We start from the raw sequence: 25,047 nt of genomic DNA, 5'->3' as shown, positions 1-25,047 counted from the left end.
TGCAACTTTTGATAAGGATACAAGCAATAATAAAAGTACTTGATATCAAGATCTTATAGATTTTGAAAAGCTTGGTTTTTATCTTAAAAGTTTTTTTTGGTAGGGTGGTGGGTTTGAGTAATAAAACAGTTTTTTGGAGGGATTGTTTATGTGATGTGATTTCTTTAAAAAGTTTCGGAATGTCTATGATATTGATGCCAATATGGACGGTTTGGTCTTAGATAGGATTGTTTTAGGGGATGATTTGGTGCCATATTGATAAGCCTATTTTGTGAATATACAAAATTGTCATAAATCTGTTGAATTGATGTATAATTGTCAAAGAATCGCACTACTTTGATTAGTTGTTGAACATCATATGCAGGTCAATATATTGTACTAAAAGTGGATGAAACTTGCAAATAAAATGGATTGCTAAAGGAATGAAGAAACATTGCTGGGAATATTGACCATGCTTCAATGTTTTGGTCATATCTCATGTTATGAAGCTCTAATTGACATGAGTAAAGAAGTTCTCAAAACTTGACAAGATTTACTACAACTTTCGTGTTTTGTGTTTCTGCTAGTTATGTCGTTTTGACCACCAAAACTTGCACTGAAGATGAAGGACGCCTCCAGGCGTCTAAGATGTCCCCTACGATGCCCAAGTCAAACAGTCAACATCTGGTCAAATTCGGAGCAGTAAATAAGGAGGGACCCCCGTCGCCGTCTTAAAAGGTGTCTAAGACGTCTCTTAGGACGTCTTGGTGCTTTAGGGGTGTCTCGTGTTGGAATGGTGTGTTTCGGAAAGTTTATAAATCAAGGAACCTAGAACACGTCTAAGACATCACCTAAGACGTCAAGCGTTTTTGGCCATTTTTTAGTGTATTTCAAGGATGAAAAAAAGGCATGTAAAGAGATACAAAGAACTTCTGGGTGTTATACACGAAGTCTAAGATATCTCTTTGGACGTCCAATGTCCTACATCATTCAATTTCATTAACTTTTGTCACACACTATAAATAGGAACCTATGCATTCATTTTTAGGTTTACCACCTGCGATTTTCTGAGTTTTTCCTGCGTTTTTGAGGCTTCTAAAACCCTTGGAAACATTTGGAAACACAATTCCATTCTATTTCAATCGAGATTCAAGGCAAGATTCGATTCAGTTCATCGTCAAGCAACATTTGAAGATCATTCAACCGGTGATTCTCATCAATTCTAGTAATTTTCAGAAACAATTACTTCCTCCCAAGGTTTATTTGTTTCGTATTTTGATAATCATTAGGCTACATTTTTTTTGATGATTCTAAGTTTGATTATGAATTCTATTATGTATTTTATTTATTTCATCCAAGGTAGTATTTTTATGAACTCAATGGAAGGCTAAATCATTAGGGTCACTCCCGGGGATGTTTAGGACTTTTTGATGAACACACTTGATTTTACTTGATTCTAGTTAATTTTAATTGTTGTTTTATGCTTCATGTGATGATCTTTGGTAATGATAGTTGAAATTTGGTTGTATGAATTGTTTGATTTCATAATTAAGATAGTTTATTGCCAATTCATCATTTGAGCCAAGTTCAATTAGTTTAGGAATAAAGACAAGAGATTGAATCAACATATATTATTCCAACGTATGATATCAAATCTTAAAGCGGTAATAGGTAGTTGTAAGACATTTTATTGCTAGTTCACTAACTATTCCTAATCCATTTAGACATAAATGAACTAGTTGAATGAACATCTAGTGTGCCCAAAACTATGTGTTACAAGTTAATGAACCCCAATTGCATCTAAGTAATTGAATCAGGATTCTAGGGAAGAAAGTGTGTGAACCTAAATGACCAACCTTTTTTATTTGATCATTGATTTAACCTTTTTCGAGACAATTGCCGATAATATATTTTTTTTTTATTATTTTCACACAAAGTTTGACCACAAACTCCTCGTTGATTTGACCATTACTTACGCTAGCTATCTAGTGTGTAAGGTTTATTTTTGACCGAGACAATGACCTCGATCAAAATTTGGCACCGTTGCCGAGGAGATTGTGCGCTTGAGCTATTGTGTTTAAGTAGTTATAGTCTTTTACTTTCATTTTCAATTCTCTCTTGCAGTTCATGTTTTTTTTTATTTGTGTTATGCAGGCACAACGGTGCATGCATACAAGACATAGCAGACGCTCTTCCCCGCTTGCATTTGATCCGAAAATCGAATGAACAACTCCCACAAATCGAGTCACCATAATGAACATCAACACTATGAGTGTAGACAATGTTGTTATGGAGGATGTGGTTGAGGGGCATGAGGATGCAATCAACAATCCTCCACCACTAGTCCCACCACCAACTCCTATATTCCCAAACAATAATAGGAACAATGAGAACAACAACAATGTCGGTGCACCAATCATCTAACTAGTACAACCACAACCGAATAGAAACAACCGTGGCCAAAACGATAGGAAACATAGGAAATTGGGCATAAAATATGGGAGGCAATGTGGGAAACCACAACGGTGGTAATGTTAGAAACTAGAACCAAAATCCTAGAAATGTTGGTCCTCAATTCGATAATTATGGTAACAAGGATAGCAGTGCTTTTGATGATGGAAGTGACAATGGACTTGGTTGGAATCAGAACCACAACGGTGGTAATAGGCTGAATCAAGGCAATCGGGGTGGAAACGGGAACTACAACAATAACTGGAACAACCATAATTTCCCCAATGGTGGCAACAATAACTACAACGATGGGTTCGGAAATCAAGGCTTTGGGAATCAATACCGAAGGAATCCAAATGGTGGATTCAACAATGCAAATGGAGGATACTACAATCAAGGTAACCAATTCCCTCATCTTTACTTTCCGCAACGTAATAGACAATTGTTGCATCTCATTTTCTCCCAGGAGAGTATGATGATGCTTCACCCATACTCTTCGCATAAGGAAATTAGCATCATGTAGAAGTAAGACCACAACTAATTAGTGTCTTACCCATCTTTAGAGGCCATAAAACTGATGATCCATACAATCACCTCTATGAGTTCCTTGCAATTGCTAACGCGAATACTCCATGAGGAACTAATAGAGATTCATTTAGACTTCACTTATGTATGTTCACTTTAAAAGAAAAAAGCTAAGTATTGGTTCATTTCTCTTGCCCCCATAGTATTACTACTTTGGAGCAATTAAAAACTAAATTTTTGCAAGAGTTTTACCCTTCTAGTAAAACAACGGAAATAAGAAAAGCGATACAAGATTTTTCACAAAAACCCAATGAAGAATTTCACGATGCATTTGAACGCCTCAAGGAATTGTTGCGTTCATGTCCCCATCATGAATTCCCCCATTGGCAACTTGTACGTTTCTTTTATGATGGAGTCGGCACTGCCAATCAAACCATGATTAATTCCTCGTCTAGCAGCACTATTATGATGCAAGATAGTGAAGACGTTTGACGATTCTTGTAGTAGTTGAGTCATGGTTCAAAAACCAATTACTCAGCTAAGAAACGAGACAACCTAGTTTCATTTGTTGCTTTATTTGGACTAGACAAAAACAGGAAAAATGAAGTCAAATATGATATTAATTCTTTAAATAAAAAATTTGACTTACTACTCTCTAGTCTAGGCAAAGAGAAAGGTGTGTTTTTTCACAGGGATAGAAGATATGTGTAAGTTGTGGAGATTCAGGACACATTGCAGATGAGTGCATGAGAAGTCAAGAGGAAATCAATCAAGTGCACGACTATGTTCGATTCCAAAATAATCCACTATCATTTAATCAGAACTACAACCAAGGTGGGAACTACAACAACAATGGGAATTTCAACAACAACCATCAAGGGAATTACCAAAACCAAAATCAGTCAAAACAGTTCCAGCAGCCCAACTTTAACCAAGGTGGAACATCAAAGAAGGAGGAAACTGATGGCAACAAGTTGGAAAAAATCATGGATTTCATAACCCAAACATATAAGAAAGCCGACACTAACTCCAAGTCCATAGTTGCTATCGAGAAGCAAATTGCTCAACTGGCAGAGCAAATTGGGAAAAGAGAAGATGGCAAGTTTCCAAGCGCAGCAACAGTCAACCCATCTCACACCCAAAGACCTGGAAAAGAGCATCAGGTGAACGAGGTAATTACCTTGCGTAGTGGGAAAATGTTGATAACAAGGTAAGTGCTCCTACCTTAGAAAATGATAGTGACACTAAACTCATCTTTGATGAAAAAGAAGAGTTTGAGCGAGGTTTCAAATTTGAAAAACAAAAATTAGCTAAGGGTAAAAGTGACTCTAAGGTTAGGGAGCATGGCGTGGAGGTTAATACCGCACCATACCCTTCAACTTTAGAGAAGCCGACATCATTCCCATTTGGGAAGCGAGGGACGAAAATGGAAGACATGTGGGATGTATTTAGTCAAGTTAAAATAAATATTCCATTAGTCAAACTTATTAAGGAAGTACCTTCATAGGCAAAATTTTTGAAGGATTTGTGTGTTCAAAAACACAAACTCCAAACATACCTCCCTAAAAAGATTGATTTAACCGAGCATGCGAGTTCCATAATATCAAATAAACTTCCACCCAAGCTTAAGGATCTCAGAGCACCTTTAATTTATGTTACCCTAGGTAATATTAATATTAAAAAGGCGCTCATTGATCTTGGAGATAGTGTTAATATAATCCCGGGAAATCTTTTTGATCAACATGACTTAGGCACTTTGGAACAAACTGATATTATTTTACGATTGCCCGATAAGTCAAAAAAAATCATCGGGGTATATTATCAGATGTCATCATTAAGGTGGAAGATTTATATTACCCAGTTGATTTTCTAGTGCTTGACACCGATAACACTTATAAAGAAAGTCAACCTTCTATTATTTTGGGTTGTCCGTTTTTGGCAACAATAAATGCACAAATTAATTGTAGAACGGGTGCCATGGATATCTCTTTTGGGAATAGGAAACTTAGAATTAATATTTTTAATATGTTTCCTAACTCACCATCAAATTATGAATGTTATCGTGTGGATGTGGTTGATGACTTAGAGCATCAATTCACTCCTAAAATCTTGCACCCCAATACATTAGAGTTTTTTCTTTCTAATGACAGGGACAAAGTTTTAGTGTTAGATAACATCAAGATGGTTGAGGAGGCATTTGAAAATGCTATTGAGAAAGAGAGGCCACCATTGAGTTATCAAGTTGAAAAATTGCCAACAAGTTTTTTAGACCCACTTAAGCCATCTTTGGAGGAGCCACCCACTCTTGAACTTAAAACTCTTCCTTTACATTTTAAATACTCTTTTTTAGGATCTAACGAGAACTTACCAATTATCATATCTTCTGATTTGACAGGTCCATAGGAGGAAGCATTACTAAAGGTGCTTTCCAAGTACAAGGGAGTAATTGGATGGACCATAGCAGACTTGAAGGGAATTAGTCCAGCCACATGTATGCATCGAATCATCACTGAAGCTGGAGCAAAGCCATCCTGAGATGCATAATGAAGGCTCACAACGAATCTGTGAGAAGTTGTTAAAAAGGAGGTGCTGAAATGGCTTGATGCGGGTATTATCTACCCAATATCTGATAGTGATTGGGTGATCCCGACATAGACAGTGCCAAAGAAGTCGGATATTATAGTGGTAGATACAGAACATGGAGAGAAGATCTCAATAAGAACGGTCACCAGATGGAGAGTTTGCATTGACTATCGCAAACTCAATGTTGCAACATCAAAGGATCATTTCCCTCTCCCTTTGATTGATCAGATTATTGAAAATTTGTTTGGGAAAAAGTTTTATTGTTTTTTGGATGGATACTTGAGGTATAATCAAATTGCCATCCACCCCAAGGATCAATCCAAAACCACATTCACGAGTCCCTATGGCACATTTGCGTTCCAAAGGATGCTATTCGGCTTGTGTAATGCCCTTGTCACATTTCAAAGATGTATGATGGCTATTTTTTCAGTCATGGTGGGGGACGCATTAGAAAAATTACATGGATGATTTTTCTATTTTTGGATCATATTTTAAGACATGCTTAGACCAATTAGAAAACGTTTTAAAACGTTCGATTGAGTCTAATTTGGTTTTAAGTTAGGAGAAGAGTCATTTCATGGTAAAGGAGAGAATTGTACTTGGCCATGTTGTCTCTGACCGTGGTTTTGAAGTCGACCAGGCCAAAGTACAAATTATTTCTACTTTTCCCCTACCCACTTTAGTAAAAGGCGTCCGTTCTTTTCTTGGGCATGCCGACTTTTATCGAAGATTTATCAAAGATTTTAGTGCAATCTCATAACCTCTTTGTAATTTACTTTTAAAAGACACACAACTTTCCTTTGATAAAGCATGTCTTGAATCATTTACCACATTAAAGAACAAACTTGTTGAAGCCCCTATCTTTCAATCACCTGATTGGACTTTACCTTTCAAAATTATGTGTGATCCGAGTGATTACGCAGTAGGGGCCGTTTTGGGACAACGGGTAAATAAAAACCCGTTGAAATTTGTTATGCTCGCAAAACTCTTTCAGATGCACAATTGAATTACACTAATACCGAAAAGAGTTGTTTGTGGTCATGTTTGCACTTGACAAATTTAGATCTTACATATGCGGATCTCAAGTTGTAATTTTTACCGACCATAATGCCATTCACCACCTCTTGGAAAAGAAGGATGCCAAACCACGTCTCATAAGATGGATCCTTCTTCTTCAAGAGTTCGATCTTGAAATTTGGGACAAATTGTTGTGGGTCATTTATTTAGAATAAATAATAATGATAACTCAATGGAAGTTATTCAAGAAAAATTTCCAGATGAGCATATTCTCGTTGTCAAAACTATACCATTGTTTGCTAATTTAGTGAATTACTTTGTGACAGGGGAAAGTACATCGTATTGGAATGTTCAACAAAGGAGGTTCTTCCACTCTCAAACAAAATACTACATATGGGAGGACCCGAATATTTTCAAAATTGGAGTAGATCAAGTGATTAGGAAATGTGTACCACATACAGAGCAAGAATATATTCTAAGACATTGTTGTTCATATGCATCTGGAGGGAATTTTAGTGCCAAAAAAGACAGGGCACTGGGTTCTACAAAGCGGTTTTTTCTGGCCCTCTATTTTTAAAGATGCATATACATTCACTAAAGATTGTATTCGTTGCCAACAAGTTGGGGGGATCTCACGATGGGACATGATGCCAATGACCCCAATTTTAGTAGTTGAAAATTTTGATGTATGGGGCATTGATTTCATGGGTATGTTCCCCACTTCTTTTGGCAATCTATACATTCTTGTAGCATTGATTATGTATCAAAATGGGTCGAAGCCGAGGCTACACGCACAAATGACCATAGTGTTGTTTGTAAATTTGTTAAAAAGAACATATTTTCTAGACACAGAATCCCTCGAAATATTATTAGTGATGGGGGTTCTCATTTTAAAAATTGACATTTTGCAAAGTTACTTAAACACTATGGTGTCACACATAGGATAGCTACTTCATATCACCTACAAACAAGTGGACAAGTAGAAGTGTCAAATAGGGAAATAAAACACATCTTGGAAAAGACTATTCATCCCAACCGAAAATATTGGTCATTAAGATTAGATAATGCATTATGGGCATATCGAACAGCCTATAAGACGCCCATTGGAATGTCCTCCTATCGGTTGCCATTTCCCTGTGGAGTTGGAACACCGTGCCATGTGGGCCATAAAAACGCTAACTTTGAATTGAGTAATGCAGGTACAGAAAGGAAACTAGAACTTGTTGAATTGGAAGAGATTTGAAAATAAGCTTACAAAAGCTCAAGGATCTATAAAGAAAAGTTGAAGGCATTTCGTGACCGACTTATCGTACGAAAACAATTCGTTGAAGGAAAATTGGTGTGGCTATTCAACTCTTGTCTCAAAATCTTCCCCAGAAAGCTTCGGAGTAAATGAAGTGGACCTTTTGTGGTGACAAATGTGGCAAATCATGGAGCCATTGAAATCAAGGACACGAAAGGCGGTGAATCATTCAAGGTAAACGGACAAAGACTCAAACCATAAATTCGAATGGTAGATGGCGAAACGACACTCGTTGAGAAAACAACACTCGAGGTACCACAATATTCATAAACAACTTAGTCGAGGTAAAATGTCCAATTGAAGTCGTAAAACTTAGCGCTTTTCGGGAAGCAACCCGCGATTTAGTGTTTTGACTTTTGTTTTTCATTTTTTGTGTCTTAACTCTTTTTGTATCGAGGACGATCCAAGGTTTAAAGTTGGGGAGAGATATTTAATTTTTGCTTTAAAAAAAGCCTTCAGGCATCTTAGGAAACGTCTTAGATGCCATCTAAGACGCTGACGGGATGTCACATCTTTTCCCCCCTGATGAAATCCCTTCGCAAAATTACCAAAATACCCCTGTTTTTGAGAGACATCCTAGGATGCATCTAAGGCGCTGGCTAGGATGTCGATGCATTTTCATCTGTTTTATGGCGTTTTCTGCATAATTCTTGGTCTCCTTCTCTAAACTGCCATAGTCGAAAACCCACTTGTTCTTGCCTATTTTCTTCGATTTCTTAGTCAAAACTCAACCAAAATTCGTGATTTTTATTGCAATATTCAAGAAATTGAGTAAGAAACATCATATTGCAAGATTTGCACACTCTAATCACTTATTTAGGGCCAATTTCAAAACCCACAAAAACTAGGGTTTCGAAATTTTTACTTATTTGGGGTTTTTGCTTCAAGTTCTTGGTTCTTCTTCACTAGAAACGCAATTTCAACAAGATTCCAGCAAAGAGATCAAGGGTAGCATCATCAACCAATGCAGCCAGACAACCAGCTAGACAGTCGGAGCCAAACGTACTTGTGGCTTTTAACCCACAATATCAGACATTTCATGAGCATCTAGATGACATTCACTCGATAGTTTATGAGGTGGCTCATCCAATTAATGGATTTATTATGGAGTACATGGTGGAGTGACCGAGCTTCACTGGGTACAATATTGTGGAGACGTTTGATCACTATGGATGGGATTGAGCGTTGGACTTCAATCCCATGCAGATTTATGTTGATATAGTGCGTGAATGGATGAGGACACTTCGACGTGTCGAGGTGCCTGGTAGGCCGGAGGAGTTGCAGCTGATTGGTACAGTTCATACTCATGATATAGTGATAACTGTGTAGGGTATTTGGGACATGTTTCATGTAGATATTGGATATCATCTACATAATCTTGAGAATCAGCGGAGTGAGTATAGATGTATTGACACAAGGGGGGGTAACCCTGTGTACAGTATTTCGTGAGAGGACGAGGACATACGACATATTTCGCGAATTGGTGCCTTTAGCAAAGGCATTGCATAACATTATCATAGAAAATGTGAACCTGAGGAATAGTGATCCTAGGGAGGTGAGGACACAGGACTTATATGTATTATATGGATCGATGAAAGGATCCATCCTTATTTCTTATGCATATAATTCTATGTGCAACGTATGGTCCTGTTTTGATATCCAACACAGAGTCACCACCCACAATGTCGCCCTGATATCGACATATGTGACTAGGGAGTTGGGGAATAGGATTTGGGTCCCACGAGCTACATCATACCAGTATATCCTTCACCCCACTGCTACTTCTTTCAGAAACATCTCATTTCATGTTGAAAATGGGACACATATTCTTAGGGATTCTGCTACAAACCTGACATACACGGCACCACTCGGAGTGGGGGATGAGGAGCCATTCGTTGGTGATTTTCAGGGGGGGGTCAGCAGCAGCAACAGGGACAAGCAGCATGTCAGGGGTGGAACATGCAAACAACTTGGTAGGACTTTGTGGGGAGGCAACACATGCATAATCCGGAGGTGCAAGCTGGGATAGGGAGAACAGATATATGGATGGAGGGTGTCAACACGACACTAGCTGATCTTACTGAGAAGATGCGACAAGTCGGCATTGTAGCTGACAACACTTATAGTGTTGCTACTCCTCAGCTATACCAGCAGGAGTATTATGCATATGTGGCTTATAGACGCAGTCGTGTACATCATGACCCGATGGAAACTGATCTACCACAGTGATCTCGAGCACCAACACCGGTTTTCCACCACCAGCTACAGCAGACACCGTTCAATTTGATGATTTAGTTGGATCGATCTTTGGTTATCCTCCACCATACCCACGATATCCTCCACATCCGTCCCCGCAGTGAACTTTGGTGAGATCCTCTTGTGATTTTTATTTTTATGGTTGTGTGATGAAGACTTTTTTCTTTCTATTTTTATTTTTCTTTTGATTTTCTTATCTTTAATTGGGATGAATGTACTACTATTAAACTTATTATTATTATTATTATTATTATTATTATTATTATTATTATTATTATTATTATTATTATTATTATTATTATTCTCTCTTGGGTTGGTTATATGAAATATGTGATGAGTTAGTAACATCTCTCTATCTTGAACGTAACTCATCAAGATGGACAATGATAGGAGTTTCGTACATCGAGTCATAATATCTATTTAATATTGATATTGTGGGTTGCTCAGCCGTTTTGGGAATATTTATATTTATTAAAAAAAACTGTTATGTGAAATACCCAAGTGTTTGAAAAATTTAGGTTTTTGGCTCGAGCCTAACGATCTTTCAATTGAGGACCGAACCGAACAATATGTGTCAACATGCTCTAAGTACTTGGTCTTACTTACTCCTGTTCCTTTTGGGTTAGGAGGGGACTATGATTGTTTTCACACAACCAAAAGCATCATAAGACATTGAAGAACTTCCTAGTATATATATATATATATATATATATATATATATATATATATATATATATATATATATATATGTTCAAACTCAAGTCAAATACAAAGATGATCAAATCTGATGAAGCCATCAAAGAACTTGAATAATGCACAATCAGGATAAATATGAAGAAGAAAAGTTCAAGTTGAAGACATTGTGTGAAACAATATGTGACCCCTCGATAGCGAGAGTGTATGGGTTGGTCCATTAAGTGTTACCGACCACGCTAACTATGTTAGTGAACCTTGAAAACGAGACTTTGGCAATAAGTTCAATTGATTACTCATGAGGTTGATTATTGGGAAGGGTTCAAAAAGTGAAGGTTTTCAAACAACAAAGTAAAATAAGCATAACATATGTTTTGAGTATAAAAGTCTGGATAAGAAACTAATAATCCCCTAAATCAATATATTGTTCTACTGAAAATATTGTGATAAAATGTACGGAATTCATGGTTCCATTGATTTTTTCCTTAAGATAAGAGAGTAAGACTATGTTGATTATTTCAGACCAATCTCGGGATGAGTTTGGAATAAAGTTGGGGAGGTTTGATAAGTCTATTTTGTGAATATACTAACTTGTCATAAATCTGTTGAATTGATGTCTAATTGTCCAAGAATGGCACTACTTTGATGATTTGTTGAACTTCATATGCATGTTAATATATTGTACTAAAAGTGGTCGGAACCTGTAAGTAAAACGGATTGCTAAAGGAATGAAGAAACGTTGCTCGGAAAATTGACCATGCTTCAATGTCTTGGACATATCTCAAGTTCTGGAGCTCCAATTGACATGAGTAAACAAGTTCTCGAATATAGACAGGATTTTCTACAACTTTCGTGTTTTTTGTTCCTGCTAATTATGTCATTTTGACCACCAAAACTTGCACTGAAGATGAAGGATGCCTCCATGCGTCTAAGACGTCCCCTATGACGCCCAAGTCATACAGTCAACATCTGGTCAAATTTCACAGAAGGAAAGAAGGAAGGACCCCCGTCGCCGTCTTACAAGGCATCTAAGTTGAATTGTAAACTATTTACTATAAAAATGATGATGTTTATTTCTGGAAAATCTTATATTTTTCATAAAACTGAATGGTAGTCGTAAACATTCCAAGACCAAAAAGTATAAGTATAATTTCCATACTTAGTTTAATTACGTAGTTTTATTCATAAGTAAAACTAGTTGAAAACATGTTTTCACTGTAGGTAGATGTGATGTTGATACCCTCCAATGATCACTTTGTACATACAAGTTATATGTAATCGAGGTCGAACAGGAAGTCGAATAGGTGAATCTGCCCTAAACCCACAACTAAACAAGAAACAAGAAGTAAGGCGGAAATCACACATTCCACTGTCTATCGGACATAATTTTTATATGACCTTGACGTATGCACTAAGTAGCCACAGAGTGAATATCCCTTTAAGACTATTTAAAAATATATCATTACGTAAATATTTAGTTAATGCTTATTGTGAGTGTTCATTATAACCATACTAATATGACTAATGGCCTGCACGACGTTCTTCAGACGTTGGACAGTTATGATGTTTGTCACCCTAGACGTGCGGGTCTAACTGTAGCGAATAACTTAGGTGCGAGGTTGTCAATCCCGTATAGATGTATACACAAACTCACGCTTTCCCTCCAGGAGACTCTGGTTATAATTCAGGATTTTAATGGGTACCATGTTTGGTACAACAAAGGAGTGGCTCACAATCTTATATTAACTAGTTTACATAAAGTGTGTTGAAGCTATCTTTTCATTCTTATCATTTGTATTATCCTTTTATAGTATTCACAATGCATAAAATAATCATATTTTTATATAATTATTCCCTTGACCCAAAAGAGTAAAATAATGTGAATGTTCCCCACACTATACCTATTATAACTTATCTTGTTTGTTTATTTAAAATAATTATATATTTATTTATATAAATATATAGAAAATATCTTGTCTAGATGTTTTAAATGAATATGTCATAAAAACTTACATCTAACACAAGTATAAAAACATTTAGTACGAAAAAGACAATTTCTAGTTTGTAACTTTTATGTCCATATTTTTAGAAAAATTATAGAAAAAACATCGTAAGTCAAAATTTGGATCCGTAAACTCTGAGAGTTTGAAACTGAGTCTACTTTGTTCATAACTTTATTATAATTTTTAGTGGTCTCAAACCAGTGTGAAAATGTTCATATTCACATACTGGCCCGAAATTATTTTTGAAATGACAGACATGTAACATACAGGAGATTCAGAAGTAAAGCTGAAGGGCTAATAGTGTAAGTAAGAGGGTCAACTCGGCGAGTCGATGGATAGACTCGGCGAGTTGAGTCGCGTATCAGGTCGCATGTTAAGTGACCAACTTGGTGAGTCACATGGGTGGACTCGGCAAGTTGATGCTGTATGGAGAAAACCCTAATCCCGGGGGTTGAGCCCTATATAAAGAACATAATACCCTCTCCCCATCGTCTTTACTCTCCCTTGAAATCCAGAAACCCTAACTTTCAGTTTTGAGAGAGTTGGAGAGCATATAGAGCCTTGGAGGAGGAAATCTTGGAGGGAAAGTGAAGAACGAGAAGGTTGGAGCAAGGGACTTCGCAGAGATTTAGCTTATTCTTCAGTTGGAGTTTTCATTTGAGGTAAAAATCTGTTGTTTGAGCTTTTATGCATCTAGATCTATCAATTGTGGGGTTTTTGTGGTATGAATGAGATCCATCTCAAGTTTGGTGTAAGATCTGAGGTTGCTACCTCAGATCTAGGTTGTTAATGATCCAGAAAGCTATAAAGTCTATGCTCAAGAGTCGTTGGTGAAGTTCTTTTGTCCCAAACCCTAGCGCTAGAGTATATTATGCTTAGATATCTTTGGATTCACGTAAAGTTTGCAACTTTACGTGAGGAATAGCTTATGGAAGAGTAGATCTATGGATTGGAACCCCTGCATGGATTGGAAAGCCTCTGTATGGGTTAAGAGCTAGTGGTACTTGGCGAGTCACATGGGTGTACTCGGCGAGTTGCATGAAGATAAGAAGAAACTCGGCGAGTTGGAAGAACAACTCGGCGAGTCTGTTCTTGGACTCGGCGAGTCTGCTCTCAAGGTCCTAGCCTTTTCTAGTTAAGCTGAGAATCGGTGAGTCAAGGGATGACTCAGTGAGTTGAGATGGAATTTTTCAGAGTTGAGGGACTCGGCGAGTCAGCGGGCTGACTCGGCGACTAGGGTCAGTCAGGAAGTTTGACTTTGACTGAGGACTTTGACTTTGATCACGAGTTGATCAGTTGACTTCCAAGAGCATTTTGGTAATTATTGGTAGTTATTGGGTTCAGTCTTTTGGTATTATCAGGGGTGGAGTTCGTGTCGGAGGTTAGAGCAACGTGGTCTTATCTTTTCAATCAGCACTTGCAAGGTGGGTTATCCTCACTATATCAACAGTGTCTAAGGCACCAAGGTCGGCCCTTTATCGGATTGTAATCTGGGTATCGTTGTTATGTTGTTGCTTTGCTATGTTTGCATCCTGGTAGTTAGGATGGTATATGTTAGAGACCTGCTTAAGGTCGGTATCCTGGTATATAGGATGATGCTATGCTAGTGACCGGTTAGGTCGGTATCCTGATTAGAGTATGTTATATTATGTGATCTGCTAGATCAGTTTGATTGGATGTGAATTGTTATATGATTGTATGTTTATGTGCACATGGTAGTTTGACTAGGGTTGGGTTGAGGTGGGTCCTGCTTTATGTTGTAGGCCAACATACCCAGGGCGGACCGGTTATCTCGAAGGCCCAACGAGCTGTGCGGATACACTGTAGGCCCCACAAGGGTGGACCAGACGTGCTGAGGCTCAGAGAGTGGACCAGGCCGACTGATGGCCCGCTGCGGGCAGACCAGTCGTACTGTAGAATCAGAGAGTGGACCAGGTGGGTTGAAGGCCCGGTACGGGCGGACCAACCACACTGCAGACTCGAGGGATATGGCTAGACTCAAAGGGTGGATCAGGTGGACTAAAGGCCTGGTGCAGTGGACCAGTCAGACACTAGACCCGAAGTGCATGGTTGTTCTGTTCGGTTATGATATGTTATGTGTGGTATATGTGGTTGGTATTTTGGGGGTATCTCACTAAGCTTTCATGCTTACAGTTGTGGTTTAATGTTTCTCAGGTACTTCAGGAGACCATGTCAAGGCAAAGGCGTAATCGTACCGCTCCTCATGTTTATGTTTTACGATATGGTTCTGGGAAGACTCTGATAATAGTTGTGTTGAAAACCTTTTTGTAATAACTTAACGAAACTGGGTTGTTTTTGAAAACTTTAAATTGGTTTGAATTTTTAGAGTGTTACAAGTTGGTATCAGAGCCTTGGTTTGAGTGAATTGGAGGAACATTCATGTGAATCCAGTCTCAAATCAAGGAGATTTTTCAAAAGAGAATTTAAAATGGTTTTCAAAACGAGTAAAAGAGGACGCGGAGGTACGATCAGCTGGACCCAGTAGTAACCCCAAAATACCGTGCAAGTTATTTGTTTATATGTTATGATAGAATAACATGCTAGTACTAGGCTAGGGATCTTCAGGAATTACATGATAGTATTGCCTGACTTGTGATGCCTGCTAGCCTAGGGTTTCTTTCTGTATGAGATTTATAGTGTTCCTCTAAAAGTGAGGGTTGAGTGATTGGTATGCATGTTCTTCACTAGGGTGTTGTGGTGATACTTGGTATAAATATGGGTAGGTGTGGAAGGTAGTATGGGCCCATACCACTGAAAGCACAGGACCCATACGCGTACCAAGGAAGTCACAACCCCTAGGGAGGTGTTGAGAGTCGGTTCCCGGGTTAGTGGGAGGTATTTTATATATGCGGTATTTCCTTTAAGTATGGTGGTTACGAGGCATGCTGGGAGCGGATTTGGATCAGGATCGGGAGCAGGAGAGGGCGGTCAGGGTGGGCCAGCACCACCCGAGGTTATCGGTCAGATGAGCACAGACGAGTTGGATGCTAGGATTCGTGAGATCTTGCATGATGAGATTGCTGCGATGTTCCGAGCTGAGTTGTCGGAACTATTTGGGTCGATCAAGACCCCTATGGTTGAGTATATTGATGAGCGTTATGCAACTCTTACAGAGACAGTTGTTGCGGCAGCTATAGCGGCTATAGCAGCGGAAGGGGGAGGAGCCGGTAGAGGTTTTCAGTATCGGGACTTCAATAATACGAAGCCCCCTACCTTCGATGGAGTTCAGGACCCGATTGTTGCTATGAGATGGTTGTTAGATGTGGAGGGGTGTTTCTTTACGTGTTCATGCCCTGCTGATCAGAGGGTGAGGTGTGCTCTGAACCTTTTGAGGCTCGGGGCGAAGAATTGGTGGAGGTTGACCACGGGATCGTTTTCTGATGCGCAGCGAGCTGCGGTTTCTTGGGATCAGTTCATAGAGATGTTCAGTACTCGCTACGTTCCGCGAGTTGAGAGGGAGAGATTAGCCCAGGAGTTCCTGGAGCTGAAGCAGGATTCCGAGTCGGTGATGGAGATCACCAGGATGTTCACTGAGAGGGCGATGTTTTGCCCTGAGTTTGCTTCTGAGTAGGCCCAAATGTCTCGATATTTGAGCATGCTGAAGAGGGATATCAGGCAGTTTGTGTCTACGCAGAGGTTCGAGACATTGTTGGAGTTGTAGGAAGCCGCTACGCGGCGGGAATTGGAGATCGAGTTACAGTTGAGAGAACAGAGGCAGGCTCCGGTACAGTCACAGCCAGCGCCGAAACGGTCTAAGACCGTTGATTTCAGTTTGAGCAGTCAGGGAAGCCGCACTTGTGGGAAGTGTGAGAAGGGTCACATCAGAGTTTGTAGGACTGGATGTGTGTGTCGCAAGTGCGGGAGAGAGGGGCATTATGCGAGGGATTGTCGTCAGTCAGCCCCGGTTCAGGATATGAGGATTTGTTACCAGTGCCATCAGGTTGGTCACATGAGGGCCAACTATCCACAGCTTACTGCAAGACCGGTGCAGGCTCCAGCACCGGCCACGTTGAGGATTACGGGTGGTGGTCAGGGTGGAGCAGAGCCCCCGAGGGCTCAGGTTTGTGCTTTTTAGCTTATAGCAGAGGAGGTCAGGGCAGTGCCAAATGCAGCTGCGGGTATGTTTCCTTCTTGATATTTTTTTATGTTGTCAATATTATGGAGTATTGTTTATCTGCTAGTCTCTTGGTGTGATGTTGGTATTGTAATTGTTGTTCCTTGAGGGTTATGGTATGGTTAAAGGTCTTGGTATTAGGAGTTTCGTTGGTTATTGTTCATGGGGTTTATCAGTGGGGAATCAGGTTCCTGGTTTGAATGTCGGGTAGCATATGTGGTCTGAAGAATGGTTAGCTGAGGGTCAGACTTCTTTCAAGTCCGAGATGATCAATGTTGATATGGGATTTTATGAAGGTCATTCGTTCTTGTGGGAATCGGTTCGAGTGTAAGGGAATGTGTTATGTAGGGATGCTAAGGGAGGTCGGTTATGGCGACTGGTGGTTGATAATCATAGCTCTAAGTGGGGAGAATTGGAAAATTCTTCGGAAGGTCGACAAGCATGAGAGGTTGATTAGCTGTCTCGGATTCAGCAACGGTTCTGTCAGCTAAGAGCGTAGGCTGGTTTGAGAAAGTGATAGGTAAGCGGGGCAGGATACAGACCAAGGGTTTTGTAAAAAGGGCGATTGATTGTGGAAGTCCTAGGATCAGGCCGAGAGTGAGTATGTAGGATGGAGTAAGAGTTCAGAACCCCTAGAGGGCTAGAACAGTATGCATGGGAGAGTTTTTCCAAAGGGATAATTCGAGATGACAAATGCTAGTCAAGCGGTTTGGGTAGACTGAAGGCCGGTGGGCGTACCAGTCAGGCCGAAGGCTCGGGGACGGTCCAGACAGGCTGAAGGCCCTGGAGGGCGGTCCAGACATGCTGAAGGTTCCGAGAGTGGTCCAGATTGGCTGAAGGCCTAGAAAGGCGGTCCAATCATGCTAAAGACTCTGCATGTATTGATAGAACTGTATAAGGGGATGGAATGAGTATATTGTGATGTGATAGCATCAGAAGGTCTGGCCCCGGGTATTGATCATGATTAATAGGAGGTAGTACATGGACTCGAGAGTCCTTGCGAGCAGATTCAGAGTATGTGGGGTGCATGGGATAGTGGTTATGCTATAAGGGAATGGTGTAGCGTGGGTGAGCACGTGGCACTTGTCGTAGTGACAAGGTGGCCAAGTAAATTTCCTTGGATAAGGAAAGGGAAAGGTATGTAGCTCCGAGAGGGAGTGTAAGTTCACAGAAGTGGAAGCAATAGTGAGAATGGAGGATTGAAATTATTTCAATTATGGTTGTTGAAGCACTGTGAAATACCAGTGGTATGGGAGCACATCTAGATTGGGTGTCTGTTGAGGTTGCGGATGAATTTCCGGTGGTATAGTACCAGAGGAGTTCGGAAGGGATGCAAGGATGGAGCCTTGAATTTTTGGTATGGTTGTAATCATAAGGACGCGTATGTGGCGGTAATTCATCATGGGAATGTCAGGTGGTATCATCAGTATGTGGGGTTTTCCAGCCCGAGAATGCTAGAGCTAGTTCAGCATGTGTATGTGATTGCGGAGGAGAACTCAGGGGAGTTGCTCTCAAGCTGAAGGATGTGTCATCCCGTCAGCATGGAAGGGATAGAGTTCGACTCAAAAAGGGAGCAGGTTAAGTCTCTGTAGTGAATTCGGTGAAGGATATGTCTAACGAGGAAACCAATAGCAGTGCGGTACTGGATCGGGATCCCGATGGTTCAAGGTTATATCTGGCTCGTAAGAGTCATGTGATTATTGTGATCGGGAATAATTGAAGTACCATGGAGTGGTACTCGGTTGATAAGTGTGGTTATCAGAGGATAAAGTCGGTGGCCGGCTTGAGGCGGTGGTCAGGACACTACAAGGGAAGAGTTGGGTTTCGGGTTTCGATGGTAGTGTTTTGAGGAACCTGGTTTGGTTAATGCCATGTGGTGCATTGCGAGATTAGTTTCTGGAGTTGTGTTGTTGCAGGCTTCGAGGACGAAGCCTAATTTAAGTGGGGGAGAATTGTAACATCCCGAGGATTCAGAAGTAAAGTTGAAGGGCTAATAGTGTAAGTAAGAGGGTCAACTCGGCGAGTCGATGGATAGACTCGGCGAGTTGAGTCGCATGTCAAGTCGCATGTTAAGTGACCAACTCGGCGAGTTGCATGGGTGGACTCGGTGAGTTAGTGTTGTATGGAGAAAACCCTAATCCCGAGGGTTGAGCCTTATATAAAGAACATAATACCCTCTCCCCAACCTCTTTACTCTCCCTTGAAGTCCAGAAACCCTAGCTTTCGGTTGTGAGATAGTTGGAGAGCATATAGAGTCTTGGAGGAGGAAATCTTGGAGGGGAAGTGAAGAACAAGAAGGTTGGAGGAAGGGACTTTGCATAAATTTAGCTTATTCTTCAGTTGGAGTTTTCATTTGAGGTAAAAATCTGCTGTTTGAGCTTTTATGCATCTAGATCTATCAATTGTGGGGGTTTTGTGGTATGAATGAGATCCGTCTTAAGTTTGGTGTAAGATCTAAGGTTGCTACCTCAGATCTATGTTGTTAATGATCCAGAAAGCCATAAAGTCTATGCTCAAGAGTCGTTGGTGAAGTTCTTTTGTCCCAAACCCTAGCCCTAGAGTATATTATGCTTAGATATCTTTGGATTCACGTAAAGTTGCCACTTTACGTGAGGAATAGCTTGTGGAAGAATAGATCTATGGATTGGAGCCCCTGCATTGCTTGGAAAGCCTCTGTATGGGTGTAACGACCCAATTTTCACGTCCAAAAATTTCGATTTTAAAACATTACTTTAGAAAACGTTAATAAGTAAAAACATTGTTTGATCAAACTACATCACAACATAGACCATGTTCAAAAGTCAATTCATACAACCAATCAAAACATCAGAGTATAAATCCCAGAGAAATCTAATAGATGCGGAAACCAGTATGTGTGCATGATGTGCTGCTACCGTGCTAGCTCCTTCCCCTTCGATGAAGAGGTACCTGAAACCAAAACTGTAAACTGTAAGCACAAAGCTTAGTGAGTTCCCCCATCGTACCACATACCATACTATACATAACATACATACTGCTAGGCTATTCTGGGGTGCCTGACTACCCGGTACGGCCCTTCTAGGGTGCCAACTACCCGTGCGGCCATTCTAGGGTGTCGTCCTACCCGTGTCAAGCCATTCTGGGGCGCTGACATACCCATGTCGAGCTATTCTGGGGTGCTGAATACCCTTCGGTCCTAACAACCGAACCTCGGGGACTATTTCACCCCTACTGCTACCATCACATATATCATAACACAAACATATTATCAAACATATTTGGGGTGTCTGACTACCCTTTGGTCCTAACAACCGAACTCTACTACTATCACATACAACATATCATGCCAACACATAACATATCAGGTAGTAGCAAACCTAGATGATATCACAAAAACAATCATCTAACAAACAACTCCTACTGGTGGGTCGGCATTGTGGCCTCAGACCCACCGCTACTGGAAGGTAACTCACCTCGGAGTAGCTGCTGATCTGTGTGGGAATAGTCTGTCTGCTGCTGCTGCTGCTCCGGAAATCCTCTGGCTGCAATTCCCACCAAACACTTAGTCAAAAACTGCTAACTGTCATTTGGGTAAAATGACCATTTTACCCCTGATCATGCCCTTAGTCAAAGTCAGAGTCAACTTCCAGTTGACCCGACTCGCCGAGTTGGCTCGCCAACTCTTCGAGTCCATGTCCAAACGACTGACCTGGATTCTATTTCTACTCGTCAAGTTAGGCATTGACTCGATGAGTTCTCCTTCCAAACTGATGTTCAAGTCCTTCATCCTACTCGCTGAGTTGTATGAACAACTCGTCGAGTTCATCTTCATCCGATGAACAAGTTATACTGCGACTCGCCGAGTTGTATGAACAACTCGCCGAGTCTGATCTTGATCTAAGGAGATTGCCTTGAACTTGCCGAGTCTAGGCATCGACTCATCGAGTTCCATTATGGGTGAGTTTTGCCTTCCAACTCACCGAGTCCACCCTGGACTCACTACATAACTCGTCACAGCAAAAAGGGGACAATCTCGGAGACTCGCGACTAGACTCACCGAGTCAGATGAGCGACTCGTCGAGTCTGCTCCATGCAAGAGCCATATACGTGATTTTGCTCGAATCTAGTCCATTCCATTCATAGATCTGGGTTCCTAGAGCATGAATAACACGTAAAGTTTCCAACTTTACGTGTAGATATTCATCCATGAGGGTTTTAGCGTTCAAAATAAACCAAAAGAGTAGATATAAGGTCTTCATGCAATATGGGTCCATAAAGGTAGTAGATCTGAGCTCTTGGAGCTCAAACAAGCCTAGATCTAGAGGCCAATCAACTTATTACGAAATATGATGCACATACAAGCTTGGGGAAGGGCTCAAGGAAGACTTTAATGGAGTTATAAGCATATAGACAGGGGAAAACGAGTTTTACCTCAAGGAAATCACTGAGAGGACACTAAGATGCTTGGCTTCCTTCCCTTCCTCTTGATCTACTCCACTTCCTTCTCAAAATCTTCAAGAACACACCCTAAAATGCCTCAAACTCACAAGAACAAGAGCTAAGATGTATGGAGAGTTTCTGGGGGTGAATGGGGTGGAGTTGGGGCGCAAATGGGTGTTTAAATAGGGTGCAAACCCTTGGAAATTAGGGTTTCATCAAACAGCGCTGACTCGCCGAGTCCCTAATATGGACTCGTCGAGTCGCCATCTTATCCGCGCCCCAAATCTCGTCTCTACTCGGCGAGTCGGGCCTCCAACTCGCCGAGTCCACGGCCAAAAAACACAAATACTTAAGGCAAAACTCACTAACCAGGAACCAGGTGCAACAAATCTCCCCCACTTATTTTAGACTCCGTCCTCGAAGTCTGCCGCTCGATCCTGAAACAGTTTGGGGTAATGCTCCATCATCTATTCTACTGGCTCCCAAGTCCATTCCAAACCCTTGCGGTGCTGCCATTGCACCTTCACTAGTTCCACCATCTTGTTCCTTAAATCCTTCGACTTCCTGTCAAGGATTGCGACTGGGCGCTCAATGTAATTCAGGCTGTCATCAACCTAAATATCCTCCAATCGAACTACTGCTGAATCATCCACTAAGCACTTTCGCAGCTGAGAGACATCGAAAGTTTTGTGGATCTAGCTAAGCTCGACCGGCAGATCCAATCTATACGCCACCTTGCCCACCCGGGCTACAACCCCGAATGGTCCGATAAATCTCAGGCCCAACTTGCCCCGCTTCCTGAATCGAATGACGCCTTTCAAAGGCGACACTTTCAGGAGAACCATATCCACGACTTGGAATTCCAAGTCGGATCGACTCTTGTCGGCGTAACTTTTCTGCCAACTCTGAGCAGTCTGAAGCCTGCTCCGAACCTGCTGGATCCTCTCGGTCATCTCGAGCACCACCTCGGTGCTCCCCATGACCCTCTGGCCAACTTCACCCCAGCATATCGGGGTCCTGCACCTCCGTCCATACAACATCTCGAATGTAGGACGGTGAATAATTGCGTGGTAGCTGTTGTTGTATGAGAACTCGGCCAAGGGAAGATAGGTATCCCAGCTACCACTGAAATCTAACACACATGCCCGCTATATATCCTCCAAAGTCTGGATGGTCCGCTCGCTCTGACCATCCGTCTGCGGGTGAAAGGCGGTGCTAAAATGTAAACGAGTTCCCAACTCATCATGAAACTTCTTCCAAAATCTGGAAGTGAATCGCACATCTCAGTCTGATATCACTGACACTGGCACCCCGTGTCGGGCTACTATCTCCCTGATGTAGATATCGGCCAACTTTTCGGCCAAGATGCTCTCTTGGATCGGAATAAAATGGGCGCTCTTGGTCAATCGGTCCACGATGACCCAAATCGAATCTACTCCATGCGCAGTCCTGGGAAGCTTTGTGATAAAATCCATCGTGATGTCTTCCCATTTCCATAACGGGATGTCCAACGGTTGCGTCTTCCCATGCGTTCTCTGATGTTCGGCCTTGACCTTCCTGCAAGTCAAGCACCGCTCGACGTACCATGCCACATCCCGCTTCATGCAGGGCCACCAATACTCTAGACGAAGATCCCTATACATCTTCATCGCCCCTAGATGAATAGAGAATCGGGACTTGTGCGCCTCCTCCATCAAGATCTGGCGCACGCCTCCGTGATACGGAACCCACACCCTGCGGTGTAGTGTCAATAGTCCTCGGCTATCATAATCGAAGGAGGAAACCTGACCCACCACACGCTCGCTCTTCCATTGTTCCTCCTTGATAGCCTCCTGTTGAGCCTCCTGAATCTGCTCTAACAGGGGAGTCACAACAGTCATCCTCATGCAAATATCCCTGATCGGCGCCGCCTTGCGGATAAGCGCATCGGCCACCACTTTGGCCTTTCCCGGGTGGTAAAGGATCTCACAATCATAATCCTTCACCAAGTCCAACCACCGACGCTGCCTCATGTTCAGATTCAGCTGATCCATGAGGTACCTCAAACTCTTGTGGTCCGTGTAAATGGTACACCAAACCCCGTAGAGGTAATGCCGCCAAATCTTGAGGGTGAAAACCACCGCCCCCAACTCCAAATCATGCGTCGGGTAGTTCGCCTTGTAAGGCTTGAGCTGCCTCGAAGCGTAGGCAATGACATGCCCCCTCTGCATCAATACCGCGCCCAACCCTGAAATAGACGGGTCACAATAAACCACAAAATCCTCTACGCCCTCTGGCAGGGCTAAGATCGGCGCCTCGCACAATCTTTGTCTCAGTGTTTCAAACGTTGTCTGTTGCTCGGGTCCCCACCGAAAGACCACGGCTTTCTTCGCCAACCGTGTCAGGGGTACAACTATCTTGGAGAAATCCTGAATGAACCTCCGATAATAGTCTGCCAACCCTAGGAAACTCCGAATCTCAGATGGAGACTTCGGAACCTCCCATCTCATCACGGCCTCAACCTTGGCCAGATCGACCAGAATCTCGTTCTGGTTGACAAGGTGTCCGAGAAATTGCACCTCGCGCAACCAAAACTCACACTTGGAGAACTTGGCATACAAGCTCTCCCTCCTCAGGGTCTCTAATACCTTTCTTAGATGCTCCTCATGCTCTTCCCGTGTCTTGGAATAAACCAAGATGTCATCGATAAAGAAAATCACAGACCGATCCAGCATCGGTCTGCATACGCGGTTCATGAGGTCCATGAACGCGGCACGAGCATTGGTGAGCCCAAACGGCATCACCACGAACTCATAGTGGCCATAGCGCGTCCGAAACGCGGTCTTCTGCATATCCTCCTCCCTGACCCTCATCTGATGATAACTAGAATGCAAATCAATCTTGGAGAACCAAGATGCTCCCTGAAGCTGGTCAAAGAGATCATCAATCCTCGGGAGTGGGTAACGGTTCTTCACCGTTACCTTGTTCAACTCCCGATAATCTATACACATCCGGTGCGACCCGTCCTTCTTCTTCACAAAAAGAATTAGGGCTCCCCAGGATGAACTGCTCGGTCTAATGAATCCCTTGTCTAGCAGCTTCTGCAGCTGCGTAGACAACTCCTGCATCTCAGGAGGAGCCAGCCGATATGGTGCCTTGGCTATCGGAGCCGCACCAGGAACGAGGTCAATCCTGAACTCCACCTGTCGCTGCGGAGGTATCCCAGGAAGCTCCTCTGGGAAAACATCTGCGAAATGTCGCGCCACTGGAACCTCGCTCACTAACGCCTTACCCGCCTCCCGGGTATCCATCACGTACACAACATAACCTGCGCATCCCTGCTGAAGGTATCGTCTAGCCCTTGCTGCTGAACAGACTGAGGGTCCACACTGTGGCCTCTCACCATGAATCACTAACTCTCCCCCGCCTGGGGTTCGGACTCGCACTAGCTGTTGTGCACAATCTATCACTACCCCATTAGGGCTCAACCAATCCATGCCTAGAATCACCTTGTTCCCAAGCAACGGAATGGGAACCAAATCTACCAAGTAGCGCTCCTCGAACAAACGCAAGATGCAATCCCGAAACACCATCGATGCTCGCACCGATCGATCATCAGCGATATCTACCTCCAAAGGGCAATCCAACATCCCCAAAGACTTAGGAAACTTCTTGCTAAGCGCAAGGGACACAAACGATCGGGA

At 42.0% G+C, this 25,047-nt stretch overlaps 1 non-coding gene across 1 annotated transcript; it reads right to left on the bottom strand.

Annotated features, from left to right (window-relative positions):
• Nucleotides 1–3,225: 3,225 nt before the first annotated feature.
• On the bottom strand, nt 3,226–3,332 carry LOC145037934 (small nucleolar RNA R71). Its single transcript, XR_013679044.1, has one exon. It is a non-coding gene; the product is annotated as a small nucleolar RNA R71 (small nucleolar RNA).
• Nucleotides 3,333–25,047: the final 21,715 nt, after the last annotated feature.

Source organism: Lactuca saligna, chromosome 3 (assembly GCF_052625555.1).
Source record: "Lactuca saligna cultivar CGN05327 chromosome 3, ASM5262555v1, whole genome shotgun sequence".
Taxonomy (NCBI): Eukaryota; Viridiplantae; Streptophyta; class Magnoliopsida; order Asterales; family Asteraceae; genus Lactuca; species Lactuca saligna.
This window is presented reverse-complemented; position numbering and strand designations above follow the sequence as displayed.